We start from the raw sequence: 15,803 nt of genomic DNA, 5'->3' as shown, positions 1-15,803 counted from the left end.
TGCCCGGGCCACTGCCCTGACTGTCCCCCTACCTACCCCACCTGCAGTTCACTCTGCTCAGCTGACTCGGGGCCGCTCTCCATGAATACCTCGTCCCCAAGGGGCTTTCTGGCCCCGTGTGCGCTCCGTGACACAAGGATACGAACCAAGAAGAAGGCCGATAGTTTAGGGTAAATAGGGGAGGGGAGTGGGGAGTGTTGGTATGTTGGAAATATAGGAAAAACAATAATAGCAAAGAAATGTTCATTACTGTGTCTCACTTTTGCTTACATGAGAATGAGAATAACAGAAATATTCCATGGGCCAAAAAGTACGCGTACAGGTGTGTACACAGAGTGGAAAGACGTTTGGCTCCAGGTCTATTGATGTGTAGGGTGTAGCCGTCTAAAGGTTGTGGTTTGGTCCACCTGTAGCCATCCCCTGTGCGTGATGCCTATCACCACACCTGCACGCCTACTGACACACATCTGAATAAACTCGAAGGCTCTGTGGATAACAGCTTCTGGTAAATGCTGATAAATTCAGTCATTGTTGCTTGGCAACGATCTCTGCTAGGTTCATTGAAAGCAGACAGCCAACGGCATTTGATTGCGGGAGGATTAGTGCCAGGGACGAGCCCTGGGTTCTGGGTTCAATCGCCGCCGGTGTGTGTTATCCTACGGGATGTCTGTGCCTAGCTCCTCCTCATTGATCTGTACGTTTATTGCCTTGAAGTGGCTTGTTGGTTGGATAAAGGCATCTCTTAAAAGAACAATAACCGTCTGGTTCTCATGCTCATTTTAGTGTTCGGTAGAAGTGGGACGTGAGCTGTTTTGCATTAACTCTATGGGCTACAGCTCATTTGGATAAATAGCAAAGGGCACAACAAGGTGCATTAAAAAGTGGAGGTGAACAAACAAAATGACTCAGCGGTCCACGCCATTGTCTTTTCACTGTCTGATAACTGTGTGGCATATCTGATTCCCTTGTTGTAAAACTTGCTAAGAGGAAATATAAAAAGCAAATAACGTAGGTCCATCTTTTTATTTACCGTTGAATGAACATTTATTTTGCTAATGACTGGTGACATGATTCATAATTGTTTACCGATGATCCAAATTGTTTAGCAAACTTAATGTTGGGTTGCAGAGTATGCGCATCACACACACACACATTAACACCAACCCCCCCCCCCACACAAACACACACACACACACACACACACACACACACACACACACACACACACACACACACACACACACACACACACACACACACACACACACAGACACACACACACAGACACACATAACATAAAAAGTACAATGTGACGTTTGATTCATGTTACGCGCTCCTGGACCTATACAATGACAGGTATTCAGACGCAAGGCCGTGGTTGTACTTGTCAGCGGTCACTAGCGTTTTTCTTTTCTTCCTCTAAAATCTGCCTCAATCACCCCCGGGGGTTTGGGAGGGGGGCTATTTGTCTGTCATGGCCTGTAAGGGGGGGGGGGGGTTGCTCACTCCCCCCCCAGTCTATTACACTGACAGAGGCCTCATTAGCCACAAGGCATACCAGTGGCTTCATGAATTTGGACCACTGTTTGCCTCTGGGCCTGGAGGGGGGGGGGGGGGGGGACTCCCTTTGGCGATAGCGGCAGAGACGCTGAGATTTTTCTTTGGAGTTATTAATTTGATAAATATATTAATTATGACCTGGAGATGACAGTCCAATCAGATTGTCAGGCGCCCAGACGCGAACCCTCTCCCCCACCAACACCACTACCGCCCCAAATAGCCCCACCAGCAAAGCTCTCTCTCTCTCTCTCTCCCTCTCTCTCTCTCTCTCTCTCTCTCTCTCTCTCTCTCTCTCTCTCTCTCTCTCTCTCTCTCTCTCTCTCTCTCTCTCTCTCTCTCTCTCTCTCATTGCCGATAAGTCTTCTCAGGTTTCGCAAGCTGTCATCTAGCAGGCTTGGTCCTCTTATCAGCACCGGGCCCGTTCTAGGAATCATTTCCTGTGTGTCGTAATTAAATGGTGTCTCTCTGATGGTGAATAGTTCCCCCCCCCCCTTTTTTAAACCAGGAACCTCTTGGGGCCTATTTGTGAGTGGATGACCTCTTAGGGTCATGGCAGTAGTCAGAACACAGTGTGGACGCTGGTCCTATCTGATCGGCCTTGACCTCTTGAATGGGATTCAATCTTTTGTTTGTTTGCATTTATAAAGGATTGGATGACTGGATGAGACTTTATGATGACTTGTCCTCATCAAGAACGTAATAAGCAGGCCTATATGAAATTATAATCAACTGTACACTTCAACATCTATGGAAAGGGGAAACTGTTAAGATCCAAACTGACGTTTTTGTATTTTGTATTTATTACTTTTGTTTCCCCTTTGTGTAGACAGATACATTTGCTGTAAAAAAGTCCTGTGACCAAATACAGCAGAACATATAAACTGAGTCTAAAACAGAGACCGAGCATAGTGGAGAGACAGAACAAAGAGACAGAGAGGAGAGAAAGAGAGGATGGACAGAGGAGAGAGACAGAGAGGAGAGACGGAGAGGAGAGACCGAGAGGATTGACAGAGGAGAGAGACAGAGAGGAGATACACAGGAGAGAGACAGAGAGAAGTGACAGAGGAGAGAGACAGAGGAGAGACAGAGTGGAGAGACAGAGGAGATACAAAACAGAGAGACAGGGCAGAGAAAAAGAGAATAAACAGAGCAGAGGGACGGACCAGAGAGATAGACCAGAGAGACAGAGAGGAGAGACAGACTGGAGGGACAGAGCCCTCCATACGAGGGGGAGTAGGCCCCCTGGAACCGACCAATTTACCCCCCTGCTACTACTGGCCCTTGTCTGACAGCCTTCTGGACCTTTAAAAGGAGTGATAACTTAATTTCTACTCATGTCAACACTGCCCAAGGGGCCAAGAGGAAACTGTGGGCCTTTTGTGTGTCTGTCATATCGGCCCCTGTTTAAAGCTGCCCCAAGAATGAAAAATATTTAAGTCGCTTTGATGTCCCCGGTTGTGTTGAGCTCCTCTGATGAGCGAGCGAGTCTCTCTGACTGCGGTCTTGTGATAATCCACCTCCTCCACCTTAACATTATGTATTCATGTACGCACACACACATACATGGGCTCATGCTACCATGCATGTATGTCTATCGATGTACAGAGTTAGACATGCATTATGTAAACCAGTACACATGCCCATGCTCAAGCAATAACGCATGTATAATGAATAAAAGTATGAATATAGTTTTACGTATATTACAGATGCTTTTATCCAAGGAATAAACTGCTGGGGAGAAGTTTAGAAATGTGAGCGAATACAAAATTCCTACAAACTTCCTGAAAAGATACCTGACTAAATTAGCGATTGCATCTGACCCAACATAATGATGACGTGTGTGATGATGAGGATGAGTGTGTGTGTGTGTGTGTGTGTGTGTGTGTGTGTGTGTGTGTGTGTGTGTGTGTGTGTGTGTGTGTGTGTGTGTGTGTGTGTGTGTGTGTGTGTGTGTGTGTGTGTGTGTGTGTGTGTACGTGTGTATACGTGGTGACAGTGTGTGTGTGTGTGTGTGTGTGTGTGTGTGTGTGTGTGTGTGTGTGTGTGTGTGTGTGTGTGTGTGTGTGTGTGTGTGTGTGTGTGTGTGTGTGTGTGTGTGTATGCCTGACCCTCCCTGTTTGTTTACACGTAAGCAGTGTGTTTACATGTACGCTTCGGGGCGTTTTGTCCCCTTTTCTTTCCAGCAACAGCAAACACAAGTGCAGGGCTTGTGTGATTGGACCCCCAAGCCCCCAGAGGGCGTTGACAGCCGTTTCTATCTGCCAATCTCCCTGTGGATATTGTTGCACTACTGGCAGACAGACAGCTAGAGCTCTCAGTCCCTGACGGACGCCCTCCATCAGCAACTTATCATTTCAATTTAAAGCCTTTCATCTGCGGGCGTACAGTCGATTCCTTGGCAAGTCCCAAAAAATGAGCCGAATAATAACTTATTACTTTATGTCAACACATTCCCGTTTTGTTGTGGATATATCTTTTTTTTTTGGTGCAAACTACCCACTGCGATGAGACGATAGAGCGAGACATCGGGACAACATGACCCAGCTTTAAAGGAGTTGGGCGCTCTGTCGTTTTCAGTTTAGGCAGGGAAAACTTTCAGAATGCTCCCTCGGTTGTCCCCCAGTTCTGTCAGAGTCGGAGAGCCGCTCTGGTTACCGGCGTTCTCCGTGCACATAGCCACTCAGCGACATATGCAAGAAAGAAGAATGCACGCAGTATTCCATAAGTGTCTGTTGAAAAGCGCCGTCCTCACAACGTCTCATTTCCTGTCACGAGATGAGATGGCCCCCTAAGGCATCCGGATAGGCCACCTAAATACAGATTAACTCTGCACATCATCGCTATAGCTCAGTCCCTACTCAATCAACATGCATGCGTTTGTGTGTGTGTGTGTGTGTGTGTGCGTGTGTGTATGTGTGTCGATGTGTATGTCTGTGTCTGTCTGCATGCATGCATTGAAATGTATTCTTCAACATTTTCTTCAGCATATTCTTTAAAATGGGACATTATCTAGTGAAATGTTTCAAAAGGATAATTTGAATCAGACTGAAACAACAGCCTTTATCCTTTATCAATTTTAAGCCTTTATCAACCTTTGTTAAGTTATGTTATTTCATTTCATACCGTTGTTCTGTTCAGTTTACAGGAAGTGGTCAATGATTCAACATTCCGTAACGCGACACAAACCACAGACCACAGATTGGGTCCAGCTTGGCCAGGTATGTTGGCAGGTCCAACTGTGGCTGTCCGTTGTGCTCTGTTCTAGCCTTTCAAAGAGAGGCTTTAAGTGCAATTCAATTCACAATTTCCTCTTTTAGCTCTATAGTAAGACACACCGTCATCCCGCTCCCCCCTCCCCACCCTGAACCCAAACTCACTTCCTGCTCAGAGACCCTCTAGTGTACACTAAAGCGGTCAAGAATCCAGATAAGTGCAGCCTTAAACCCAATTTCAGATCGACTGCCTCCCCTCCCCGCTTAATCTACCTTAATCGCACAATAAGACTTTATTTATTCAGTATGTGGCTCCGGGGTTGACCAGTGGCAAGGAGGTGAGGTTGCACTTTGTAGGACTCCGATTTATGCAGAGCGTAATCCTCGAGGAGAATGCAAGACACAGGGACAGGAAGGGGGACGGATGGATAAAACGGGAGGAAGGGAGTGAGACGGCGAGAATGAGGGAGAGGGAACGAGAGAGGCTGAGGGAGGGGGAGATAGAGATTGAGATCGAGCGATAGGCAGAGAGAGAGAGAGAGAGAGAGAGAGAGAGAGAGAGAGAGAGAGAGAGAGAGAGAGAGAGAAGAAGACAGAATGTTATCAGGGAACCTTTACCTGAGGTAAAGTAACACCATAAGAAACACTAGGCTAAGCCTCTTGGTTTTAATGGTTTTGAAATGCTATCAAAGCTTAGGTAAACAGTGCATTTGATTAATGGGGAAAGGAGTCAATTGGCCATGGAGCGTGAAGCGCCGCACAATGCCTCTTTCATGTGTTGGTCAAACCAAGTGCACAGGCGCTATTGTGGCTGTCCTGCTACTGGCTGCCGGGCTCCTTATTCACGTATTCAAACTGTATCACACACTTGCGAAATGATGGCCGACTTGGGGGAACAGCCTTAGAGCACGAAGTGAAAAATAGATAAAAAGGTATCTGGATATATCACCTGCACTTGATGCACTTAGGGGGGACATTAAATACCATGAGTATGTTAATGGAATTACCTATTTGGAATATGGGTAGTGCTGTTCAAGCACCCATACGGCCATACCGCTGAGCACCCTGAGAAGATACGCTGGGTTTAAATTAGGGCGGCTTGCTATTTTTTCTTTTCTTTTTTCAATCTTCCACTCAAGTGCATAACACAGCCTCTGGCTGAGGCTCTGAGGATAGGCTGGAGCGGCCGGGGAAGGGCGAGCACTGCCGTGTCCCGCGAGGGACAGACTCTCCCCATGGAAAGGTCAGGTAGCCCAGGTGCTTACCCCCTCCACTTGACTCCATTCCAGCGGACTGTGGCTAAAGCTAATTCTGCAGTGACCCGTTCAAACGCAATGTCATCTCCGCCTGTGCCATCCAATCTCCCAGCCCCCCCCCCCCCCCCAACCCAGCCCCAACTTCCACCACCACCACCAGCCCAACCACTACCACCACCACCACCCCCCCATGGAAGAAAACCCGCTTGCCCTGGCCAAGGCCTTTCGTTCGCCACGGCCTGACGGTGTGGGTCTCTGGACCGCTAAGGGCCTGTCGGGTTCATTTCTTCTTCAGCACATCATGCTCCCTCCCCTGTTCCGTTTGACACAGACTCCTGTGTAGTGCACCCGCGCGTGCACGCACATGCACGCACACAGACACACACACACATGCATATTCATACACACACAAATGCATGCCCATATACATACGTACGCACACTCAAACATACACTCACAATGGCAAACACACACACATACACACACACACACACACACACACACACACACACACACACACACACACAATCACTATAGTAATACATTCCTATTTTTAATGGGGAAAAAGTCAGTTGACTTTATAACCATAAAGAGTTCATACTTTGCCTTATCCATTGTTTTACTGTTGTGGTATCAGAGGATAAACAGGACTGCACCCGGTTACATGGACCAATCACAGGCCTGGACCACTCTCACTTGACTTTCCTTGTGCTCTCGTACCCTGGCACACACACACACACACACAAGCACTCAAATGAGCACGCACAGACACACACACGCAGGCACACACACACACGCACATACTGCCAGCCCAATAGGAGATCACACTCATCAGAATACCAGAAAACCCACAGCGGTTGCTAATCCCTTCTGCCGGTAACTGGGGGTCACAATAGGCAGCAGTAATACCACCACCTCCCAACCCCCCCAGTCACTGCTATCACCTGCCCATTTACTGACACGCTACCCCCTCCAGCTCTTTCACTCTCCCTCCCTCTCTCTCCCCGGCTCCTTCCCCTCGCTCTCCCCTCTCCCCTAACCGCTAATCCTCTTTAAGGACATTACCTGCTAATATAGCCAGTCAGTGGGTATAAAAGAGACAGCTATCTGGTCGCACTGCCCGCCGGCGCTGTGCAGCCCAACAGGCCCTGGCTGATGTATAGGCAAATGGGCGATGGGCCTTTGACCCTGCATACCATCCAGGTCCATATCTGTCTTCGTGGATGTTCCAGGAAGGGGTCGGGGACGGAGTGGGGGGGTAATCTGTGATGAGGAGTTCCTGGATGGCTTGAGGTATAGACACTGAACGTCCCACATGTCGCCATCTGTGAGCGATGTCTGCACAGTAGAGGTGCTGGAATAGTGCGTTATCGCATTACACATCGATTGTCCGTACTTATTGTATATGCATGTATTAAATGGATGCTTTAATTTTTATAATTATTTTTCTTTTTTTATTATTAATAATGGGTTCCATTTGGTGGACACTTTGCCTTCAAAGAGTTATCATACAGTAAGAACAGACATTATTAGCACGAGAAAGCAGTGTGGATGGACAACAGATGCTTGATTGAGGTGAATTTTCAATCACATTGTAACGCGCATCTACTACCTTATTCGCCTCAACTCTAAAGCTGTCATTGACATGTAAGCATGAACCACTTGCTTTTCCAACATTGAAGAACATTTCTAACGGCAGGTTCAACCGAACTCGCTCACAGGACTGATAACGATCACTTGTAACTTGCCTTGGCCTCAAGGCATTTCTGCTGTTCATTTGACTCCTAATGGAGTCCAACTGACATTGCTTTTAATGTGAGAACACTGACTGAGCTGTTGGCCGTCTAGACTGCTCAAACACTTCCACCGCTCACATCTGCTCCCAGGCAGCCTCTACAGAAAGGACAGAGCGCCCTCTGCTGGCGCTTAATGACACGACCACGCAATAATAAAAAGACATGCAAGCACACATAGACAGTGGATTATGAGTGTGTCGGAGCATTATTGTGTTCAGAGTTGACCAAATCAAAAAAAATAATTACAAGACTTGTCATGTGTGACAATAGTATATAGAAGAAGATTAGTAACGTGTTACGCGTAGCGCAGATTACCTTTTTGGGGATAATTTCATCTTTACTCTACTTTACTATATTTTGTAAACTTTTTTACTTTACTACCTTTGCCATTCATACCTTTTCATTACTTCATTACTAGTTTGCTCTCCATACGTGGATTGAATGCAGAGGAGCATCTCTACTGCAGACTGGTTAACTTATTTATTATATTGGTTTGTATTTGTTTGGTCACAATGGAGGCGCTACAGAGTAAAGCATGAGGAAAAACAAAGAGATGGGATGCAAATTGTGTATTGTCATGTAATTTACAATCTACCGATAAGGGCATGGATCTATAGTATAGAAAAAGAGGAGAGAGGAAGAGATGGAGAGAGAGTGGGTGCCCACAGACCCTAAAAAATATAAGATGGTAAGGAAATTGTACTTTGAGTCATTTATTAACCAGGTACTTTTTTGCTTTTACTTGAATAGGTTTCTCAAATGATAATTTTCACTTTTATTTGACTCATTTTATAATGGGACTAATTATACTTTACTTGAGTATTTCCGGTACCCTACCCGCCAATGATATAGGGCTATTTGTTACTTTTAAGTTGAACATATTACCGCCGACCTATAATCAGTTTATCGTATATCCACAAGGTGGAGCTACAGTACCATTTTATCATCCTCGTATCTTGGTACCAAGAGTACATGTGTTTGCTCATGCGTGTGCATCGTGGCTCGGCGGCTGGGGTGATAGATGCAGCAGCCCAAAGTGACGAGCATCACAAACGTCCGCGATGATGCATCCCAGCGTCCGTCCACCCCCGTTCCAGAGAGAGGGGTTTGATTGTGGTGAGTGGGAGGGTGGGCACGGGGAGATGCCTCGTGACGACGTGGACTCCTATTCACGGGGGTTGGAGGGAGAGAACCCCGCTCCCCTCGGTTTCTGTGAGTCGACATCGGAGCTTCCTCGGAGCCCCGTTTCTGAATCTCATTCTGAACATAAGATGAGAGATTCTGAGAAAGCTGGGGAGGGAGCATGGGGACAACAGGACAAATAATAAAGCAGTGCGAGAGTTGAGACAGAATGACAACAAGAGACAGCAAATAGAAACCAAGCAAGAAATTTACTGACTGGTCTCTGTAGACTTTTTGTTTCTGATTGTGTGTTGGCATTAGCTTTGTCCTTAGCAACCCATAATTTGCATAAATTGATTGTTTGCTTTGACCCTTTGATAGAGCAGACTGCTGGGAGGCGATGGATTACAAGAGATATTTCAACCTGATTTAATATCTTCGCAACACTGGCCGTAAAATACACATTCAAAAACTATCGGAACCAAATGTCTTTATTAATATTATTAAACAGTTAAATAAAGCAAACATACTATGATAAATGTTGACTAATTTGGTCTTGAGTAGAGAAAATATAGCCCATTAATTGTCAAAAGCCCAACATGCTCAATAAGACCCCATCATTTAACATTTGTGAATAATATTAGTCGCTGGGAGGTTAAATGAGAAAGCTCTAGTCCCTCATCTTCCACTTTAAATTCCCCCATGAGTCAATAGCCCAACGGGTAACTTTCTAGAGTTATCTTTATTTATTGGCCATAAGGGTAGTGATGCACAACATTTGCATCAGAGTAGAATTGCCACTAAGAGCTTCTTAAAAACAAACTCCCTTCTCTACGAACTTAACTTTGTTTAAGATGACACTAGTGTCAAAATAACATACTTTCCAACCAAAGCCCTTCAGGTGGAATGAACCCTAATCAAGCATGTGGGAGTTTGTTGATGATGGGTGGGTTAAGCAGCCTCACCTGGCGGAGTCTGATTGGACTCTGGGGCTGGGTGAGGCTGCACACCTGTTGCACATTGAGTAATCGATGTGCACAGGTTAAACCAGCCATCGCAACACACACACACACACACGCCCATGCACACACACACACACTCTGGAGATCTCCTGCATGGCAGCGGAACACTCCTGTCATGTTCATTATCAGACCTTTGCAATAAACTGGATTTACAACACCACCACCCTGCGTTCTTTGTCTGGAGGTGCCCAAAAGAAGTCACCTAGGAGTACGTTTTGTAAAAATATCCATTCTATTTCCTGGTTGTGATGTCATGGATTTTATAGAAGGGAAAAGTTGGCATACAGCAATGACCCAATCAGTCTGAGGAGTTTATCGTCGCTGGAGGAGGAGAAAGCCTTCTTCCTGCGAGCTGTCATCCCCAGAACCTCCAGAAGAACGGCCACCTATGTCGTCTGCGTGAATCTGAAAGTTTAAATTCAGTCATCCATTGATCAAATACCAAGTCACCAATACAAAGACATCCTGAAATTATTCCTACTGAAGACTGGTTTAATTCAAACCAAGACTTCTGTATGCATAAGATTAATATGTGTGCTAGTGTTGCCGTTATATAATTCATCCTTAACTGAATTTATACAAGAAAGAAACAAAGAGGATCTTATCCTTCCACATCTGTTCTGCTCCGGGTCAATGTCACCAAAAGCACACTAAGCAAAAGTCCTGCTCATCTGTAGCCTGTAGCATGTGCCAGCACCAGTCCTAGATTGCAAAAGATACACTGGATATACAAACACTGTGAAACACTACAGAGCACAAACATCCACTGCTGGATGACCAAAACAAATAGGCCTAGTGACTACATTTCAGTTGATGATGTGATCAAGTGCTTCAGTGAATTTACTAGGAAAGCAGTGAACTTGACTCTCCTTTGCCGGTGAAAGTTTGCAATCTTCCAAGGACGATGGTAAGATTCGCAAATTATAAAATATATCCAACAGTCTACCAGCCATAACCGACTGACCCCAAACTTAATATGCTATCGCCCTTTCCAATATGCCGTTTAGCCCACAAGTTTCCTAGTTTATCTGCCAGGTTCGAACCCTAGGTGATTTAACCACTTGAGGTGTAGACTTTTGCTTAGTGTGCTTTTGGGGACATTGAATGTCACCGTAGAGGGTGGCGTTTGCCAGAATGCTACTTACCCCTTCCCTTGCCTGATAATTGCTCAACAATTCTAAAGTCCACTATGAACTGGTACAGTACAGTTACGTTTAACTTGAAATCAAAGGCCCTTATATTGGACAACATGGTACAGATGTCAATACAACATTTTACCCATATTAGGAAGACATCGTAAGAGGCATACAAACGTCAGCGCTGTGCCAAACCAAATCAAATGTGCAGCGCACCAAGCAGTTGACCGTACAGTAATTCATGATGTCAATAATTTTTTTTACATAACACCTCTTTGAGCGGCTCTGTGGGATGCTGTCAAACGTGGCAGATCGCATGCAACATTCATCCTACTGGCCAGTTTGTTTTCCACCAGTAGCCAACTATATTACACCACCATGGTAACTGTTTTTTTGTTGCCAGTTTTCCCATGGCCGTTTCATTTTGTTGCAAAGTGTTCCCTTTGCTTTCCCAATGAGGTTTGTGAGGTGTAGTCAAGTCAGTGAGTTAGTCCACCCCTCCAAACATAGAATCAGTACACACTAACCCACAGCACCGCAAAAAGTAATAATCCTGTTCAATATCTCACGCATGCGCGGAAAGAAACTCACCAGTTCATTTCATGCAAACATTCAATAAACGGTGAAAAAATATGCTTGTAAGCACCATTTGAATGGATAATTTTTAATAGGTAATAATAGGTAAATTTACATTAAACAACAAAAAAACAAATCAATGTAGAAACTCCATTGAATCGTTTAACGACCAACAAACCTATGACCTATGATAATTGGTCAGGGTATCCGTTATAGAAAATTATATTTAGGGAGTTTTACAGTACTACAGATAATATCTCAGATCCACCCACAACGATTAAACATTCTCACAACGACAGGCTTAAGCAAGGGCCCAAGCAGGGGCCCACCAAGACATACAGCTGTCATGTATAATTATGAAAAGCAAATATGTTTTGCCGGCAGGCTTGTCACACAAAGAGTCACGGCATTAAGCCTGCCGACCCACTAACAATCTCCTGGCAGATTACCCTGGAAGGTGGGACTGTATATGCTGGATAAAGGCAGTGTTTCCGAGGGGGTCTGCTAGAGCCTCGCTGCGCTGTGGGTTCCTTCCTCCTACAAGTAGGGCTACAAGAAGAGCCAACCAAAAAGAAGAAAGTGTGTAGCCTATTGTATTGGAATTTTTCCTAAGACACGTTGTTTGCAAAACACTAAGACACTGTGGCCCCTTAGTTATTGTATAGTAACCATTTCACTGTTTGTACTGTGCTTATCATCCCTGAGGGGAACTGAGCCAGCCTTGGCTGACTCAGATGTAAGAATTGCAGGAGCTTCCTCCTGAGATGGCCGCGGGGAGTAGAGGCATCTGCAGTTCAGTGTTCGGTGCTCACTGCCGGGCTTCAACCTTTGTATGCTTGTCATGTTGTGTGGCCTCTCTACAGAGACTACTTTTATTTGATATGATTCTTTTCCCTTTATTATAACCAACTCTTTAAGTTTATTCTGAGTTGCGTTGTCAGTATAGCTCAAAGAATTTCCACCACATTAGCAATCTGTAAATATGTTTTCCAATGTCTCATTTACAATTTACAATACATTTCACAGAAAAAATAATGTCTCCAGGTAAACGCAACACAATTAGCAGATTTATGTATTGCATTGATTATGAACATTAAGATATTTGTGTTCCATTGTCCTTGTTTAATACGATGACTGCCATCATTATTACTACATCATAGGCATTAAATCGCCTACGTTTTCTGCTGATAGATGCATGAAATATGCATCTATAGTAGATATCTATTAATGGCTTTGTGAAGGACGGACGGACAGAGAGACGGATAGAAAAAAGCATATAGATGGATACAATGTATTGTTAGCACCTCAGAAAGCCAACTAACTCGTCATTGGAACATGACAAGGGACCATACTGTCCATGTAACGTGAGGCGTTGCATGCACTGTTTCTGGCAAAAAAGTGCAAAGGCTATCCATGCGTAAAACTCACAGAGACTAATGTGGAGAGACAGCTACTCGGTCCGTGCACGTGCCTGTTGAAACCCATTCATTACCACAGGAGCTCTTCCCCAGCCTTCTGAAGCAGCTGGAGCTAGCCTGTGTCACGCTAATGTATTGAGATGTCACGTTCATTAACAGACAGGACACATCAAAGCAGGCCGAGTGGGCTACGGCAGTATATTTACTCTGGGACTGCCTGGGAGAATCCCAAAGCATGCATGTAGGAGTCAACCATAGTGACCACCTTGTCTCATTTCAATGGAAGATTACACAGAGAATTATTGTTTAGCGTGAGAGGTATGCACCATGGCATACGGGTGCATCTTACTTAGGGCATGTTTAGTCACTACCTACTAATTATTTCATAATGATAATGCTGTAATACAAAAGAGTTGTTTATAGTTCAGGTTATTACAATTCAACTCATCCCAGTTAGACAAAAGACAAACTGAGAATGTATTATATCAAAAGAACATTCCGTAGTATTTCACAAGCATCAATAATTCAGAGGATTTAATGTTAGGCAAACATACAAGCATGCCGACTCTATATGAATATGTCTTTTAAAGGTTGTCTGAATATTGGATTTTTGCTCTACCCACAAGTATTTCATATGCCAAGGAAAGATGATAAATACAACCGATAACGCTTACTAAACAATCTCCTAGCTGAATTCTTGCTCTGAAGAAATCTATTGCGATTCAACGTTTGTCTTCTCACCTTGCAGACCAAACAACACTAGACCGTCTGGCACAATACTCACTTCCTTAACACCTAGTGTAAACCAATCCACTTTGGAAAACGTCCATTATAGGCAGATGATTGGCTGGACGGAAGAGAGATCTCTAGCAATACGAGCAATTGATTGACTTTCACACTATCACTCTTTTGTTCTATTCCAACAATGGTTTCAAAACATTGTCACCATCGTCCTTGAAATATTAACTCGTATTTCAAAGCTTGTGCAAAACAAGGCGGTAATTAATTAAACTTGTCTTTTCATCTCTTGTGCTTTAGTTTGACGATATGCAACGTTCCTTGTAGTAGAGTTGCACTTTCCATAAACCCAGCTTTCGAAATCTTGCTATTATATGTTCTTATCAAATCACATTACATGGCATACAGACCAGAAATATAAACACATTACTGCCAAAATATATACCAAATCAATCAAAAGGGAACTACAATTGATCTCTTCAAAATAATTCCATGCAGCACTTTAAGTAGGTACCACCAACTAAATCACTACAGCAGAAATGTCATAATCCACACCATTTGTTCCAGAAAATGTTAATAACTTTCCAAACTCTGCAGGTAGTGTCAAAGAAAAGACTGACAAAGTGTCTGCTGTACTTCAACAAAGAGGGGCTTTAGTACCACTATGATGACAAGAGACCAAGGCAAGCGTCATGGCGATGTGGACTTCAAACCCGAGAAGGAAACCAGGGTCTACAGCTACACAACGAATTGATTTTTAAAAGCTGGTTGGATAACTTTGGCACCATGACACTGAATAACTCCTTTTCCTCCTTGGAACTAATTAGAATCCCTTTGAAACCACTTTTGGTGACTCCTCATTACCCATAATTCATGGCACAGGCAGACAGGTGCACATGTGGCTGCCACTGTAACAAATAGACTTTTATTCTCGGTGGCAGACAGTAGAGAAATTTCTTTCAATTAAATATCATAGATCATATCAATGATTTTAATTTAGGAACTGAAACTAATCTGATGTAAATGATTTTTGTGGAGATAAGTAATTTAATGTTTCTTCCATACGGTGTCTTCCTCATTGAGCTGGTTAATTGAAAATGTTCACCAGGAGTCCGGAGACTGGGCGCGGTGACAGTGTCAAATGAGGCCATTCTGCACGCCTGCGTCAAAGTCGGAGAGCCAAATGGGAAAGAAATTGTCTATTTTCCATCCATCACAATTGGCGCTTTTTTGGGGGGGGGGGGCTTTCACGCAAGGATATTAAACCCCCAACTACGAATAAAACAAAAACAAAGCATACTGACGGACGGAAATGTACATAACAAGTGGCACAGTCTTAAAGACGATTATTTCGCTGCATGGATCACATTTTGTTTCTTCTTATTTCTGGGATTGCTCCCTCTGATGGTTGACTCAAGATAGACTGTTCTCTGTCTTACGTTAACTTATTATTTACTTATTGTAGGCTTATCCTTTATATGATGCATATTTGAATCATGTTTTGAATGGACGTCAATGAACAGAAAGACTGTTTAAAGCGAATGAGGGTTTGAAAAATGTGGTAAACCAGGCCAATATTACAAACAATCACAAATACTACGATTGTTATGACAGTGAAACCCTACGCCTGGGGCGCTATTAGCACTGTACTAATTACAAAATGCAAATTACAATCGTAGATGATCGTGACGTGTTTGACATCATCCAGCCTCAGCACAACCATGCACGTAATCACGCGTCTGCTCCTATTTTTACGCAAAAGTATCTATTCTTAGCCGCTTGGAGTAGCAAAATAAGGTTGCACAAGCAAGTGATGGAATAATTGAGTGTGAGGGGAGATTGTCATATAAAGTCTCCCGCGGAGCAGAACGGTGGTCATAAGTTTTCTGGGTTCTCTCTGACCGTTTGAGAAGCTGTCGATCATCAACCCAATGCGCAATTGCGCAGCGAGGACCCAACGGTGACCG

Source organism: Gadus chalcogrammus, chromosome 15 (genome assembly GCF_026213295.1).
Source record: "Gadus chalcogrammus isolate NIFS_2021 chromosome 15, NIFS_Gcha_1.0, whole genome shotgun sequence".
In the NCBI taxonomy this organism is placed as follows: Eukaryota; Metazoa; Chordata; class Actinopteri; order Gadiformes; family Gadidae; genus Gadus; species Gadus chalcogrammus.
This window is presented reverse-complemented; position numbering follows the sequence as displayed.